At 41.3% G+C, this 3,578-nt stretch overlaps 1 pseudogene; it reads right to left on the reverse strand.

Moving 5' to 3' along the window:
* Positions 1–2,178: 2,178 nt before the first annotated feature.
* On the reverse strand, positions 2,179–3,118 carry LOC116477368 (olfactory receptor 52M1-like; annotated as a pseudogene).
* Between the last annotated feature and the right edge of the window lie 460 nt (positions 3,119–3,578).

The following is a 3,578-nucleotide window of genomic DNA, read 5'->3' on the forward strand; positions in this document are numbered from 1 at the left end:
GCATTCACTGTAGAAGATCTGGAAGGTACACTTAAAGGTTGCCACAATAATTTTCATGGCTTCTTTTATGTTTCATATGTTGTTTCACCTTTTATGCTTAGGTGGCCAACTTAATGTCTCTTGGCTACATTTAGATTTCACAACTTCAATATTACAATAAACGAAAGCTAGAATTATAGGAACATGCTATTCTATAATCTGATACAGACTGAACAACTTTAGGAGAACGAAGACAAGATTCATTCACATGATAGGCTGAATTCCAAGAAATTCCATAAATTGGGACCCAACTCATATCTAATTTCTTCCAGTATACTTTCCTCCAGAAAAATGTGCTGTGGGAGAACAGCGAGGTTTCTATATCTCTCCTAAGGTTAACCTTATTAGATGACATTTTAAAATCACATCATAATTCTGGGTCATTGTCCTTTGCCCTTTCACCCCTGCTCCACAGAGAGCTGGTGAGCACAACTTTGCACTGATTCCAAAAGTCTTCTTCTGGTTCCCAACCATGGTGGGATAGGTAAAGCAGAAGACTTATCTTATGATTGCTTTTCCATTCACAGGAAGAACACTCAAGTCCTCTAAACTGGGATGAAAGTTTAGGGAAAGCTACTCATTATGGTGTGATAGGATGGAAGTTAGAGATGCATGTAATTGGATCCCAAAATGATCACACATTCCAGATGTCCCATTAGCGGAGTGGTTTCCATTCTCTGGACTAGCCAAAGAGAAACTAGAAAACAGTTTCTCTGGTTTCATGCAGTGCTCTTTCCTTTGCACTTGACTTCTCCTTCAGTCAGTTTGGTTTCTACCTAAAGCCTAGTGTATTCAACATTTTCCTGACTTTATGGAGTTGTAGAATTAGTGAGCAGACCTAGATTTACGTTTTGTCCTTCCTCTGGAAACAGCACTGTAAAAGAGACTGCTTTTTGATCTGTACACTTCTGACTTTAGAAATAATGGGTGTAGCTAACGTCTAAGTGCATGACAACTCAGATCTCCAGGAAAGACCTTTCAGCACCCTTCCTCAGTTAAGGAAAACGTGGATCAGAGAGGCTGGAAGCCTTTGAGCTTTAAAAACAAACTTGGCTGAATTCCTGGTTCACTGTTGCTCTCTGAGTGACCTTGGGCAATTCTATCACTTCTGGGAACCTCAATTTCTTCATTTGCAAAATGGAGTAATTCTTACCTTACAGTGTGGTTGGGAAGACTGTCAGTAATTCTGTCAATAGTAACTAAATGCTTTATCCATATTAACTATGTTCTAGTCATTGAGCTAACAATCTGGAGGACAAAGTCAGTGTCTCTATAAACTATATAACTCGCAACTTGATGCTGATTTATTTTAAGGATGTAGCACACTATCGGCAGGAATCCTACAGATGGATTAGGGTTTGGGGAGTGTTTCTGTGGGAAAGGGAAGACTTATTTCCACAGAGTCCTCATATGCATCAAGCCTGCAGAGAATACAACAAAGGCAATGTTGAGACATGGTAACCTTGTCTCATTTTCCTTCATTGACCTGACAATTTTTTTTCAGGCCACATTCTGTTTCATAAGTATCCCCAAATCTTCTGGGCACATACAAATGAGTCTTCTAGTACACATTATTACAGGCAGTTTGAACAGCATCTCAATTACGAGAGGCTTAACTCAGGAAGTGTCATCTTGCAGCTAAGGAAACTTCAATTAAATGACTTAGTTTTTAGAATTTACCTTTTAAAGGATATACAGAAAACAAAGAATAGAAAGTATTAATACATAACTTTACAATGTATTACAAACTCCAACCAAACGTGGAGCTAGGCAGCTTAAGTAACTGTATGTAGTTCATAAAGCAAGGGTGTTCTGTCCTATTTCCTCATACCTCATGTCAGGACATTTTCAAGAATTACATGACACAATGCTAAATATTAGCAGCTTGTCACTATCATGGTTGGTTTACCTTCTTTGCAGCTCAAATATCCTTTAGTTGTAAGTTTTATATTTTCCACCTTTTAGGACTTAGAGTTGTATACTTTCTTAGAATTCCTTTGGAACTACAAAAGTTGGAGACCGCAGTGCCTAATACCTCAAACTGCTTGTAAAGTTCCTAATGGGAAGCAGCCTACCATATTTAAACATCTTCTCCATGAACTTCTCCATGAGCTTATTTGAGAGAGAAGAAAATAGTAATCATCTAATCTTCATTTCTATCCTCGGGATTTGGAGAAGCCTCTCTCAGATCTGCCTGGTGTGAACAGCATAGACTATAGGATTGAGGATTGGAGGAATGAGGAGATAGAAGTTGGCCAGCAGAGTGTGGACTGGAGGAGGCACACAGTGACCAAATCGGTGAATCAGGGAAGAAACAGCAATGGGAACATAAAAGATCAGGATGGCGCAGATGTGAGAAGTGCATGTCCCCAGGGTTTTAAGCCTGGCCTCAGGAGTAGCTAGCCCCATCATGGCCCTGAAAATCATCACATAGGATGCAGCAATAGCCAATGTGTCCAGGATCAATACCAGAAAGCCAGTGCTCAGTCCATAGACATTATTTATCCTGCTGTCGCCACATGTCAAGGCAACTACAGCCATGTGCTCACAGTAGGAGTGGGAGATAACATGGGTTTTATAAAGGGGCAGCCACAGGCGGATCATCAGAGGCAGAGGTACAATGTAGAGAGCACCCCGGAGGAGAGAAACAAGCCCCAACGACCCACCACTGTATGAGTGAGCACCATGCTATGACGTAGTGGGTTGCAGATGGCCACATGGCGATCAAAAGCCATGGGAAGATGCCTGACTCAACAGTGGCAAAGCAGTGGATAAGGAACATTTGGCCCAAGCAGGCATCCAGGCCAATGTCACCAGCACCAAACCAGAAGATTCCCAGAAGTTTGGGCATTATGGAAGTAGACAGAACCAGGTCAATGGCAGCCAACATGCACAAGAAAAATTACATGGGCTGGTGCAGGCTGTGTTCTACCCTTACCACAGCCAGGATGGTCACATTCCCCACCACAGCCACCAGGTACATGGAGCCAAAGGGGATGGAGAGCCGGATGTGCAGCTCTGGGATGCCAGTGAGCCGGAAGGAGCTGGGTACTGAGCAGACATTATGAAAAGTGAACATGGCTATTTATATGTGAACCTTCTCACTTGTCCCACTAAATGTAGCAGGATGTTTTTCCTGGAAATAAAAGATAATATTTTACTCTAAGTTCCTATAATAATAGGGTCACTGACTAGATGTTAGATAAGTCATCTTTAGAAGAAATTCTAGAATGTCAGTGTCACATTATACTAAAATGTTCACAAAATCTTACAAAGCACAAGCCAAACACTCATTTGAATGAAATATATCTTTTTGCAGTATGACCTTCAAGGAATGATACTCTTGCATCAGTGAATGAATTGACCTAAAGCAAATAACTGTGTGGTCATTTACCACTGCAGGTAGGCTATGAGGTGGTGCTTGAGATCATGTTGGAAGGCTCTAGAGTATACAGCTCCTTGAAAGAAAAGGAGATGCACTAAAGTGTCAGAGGGTCAGAGACATCTGGGACTATCTAGGCTCTATGGTAAATGAAAGC

This window comes from Hylobates moloch, unplaced genomic scaffold (genome assembly GCF_009828535.3).
Source record: "Hylobates moloch isolate HMO894 unplaced genomic scaffold, HMol_V3 SCAFFOLD_11, whole genome shotgun sequence".
Taxonomy (NCBI): Eukaryota; Metazoa; Chordata; class Mammalia; order Primates; family Hylobatidae; genus Hylobates; species Hylobates moloch.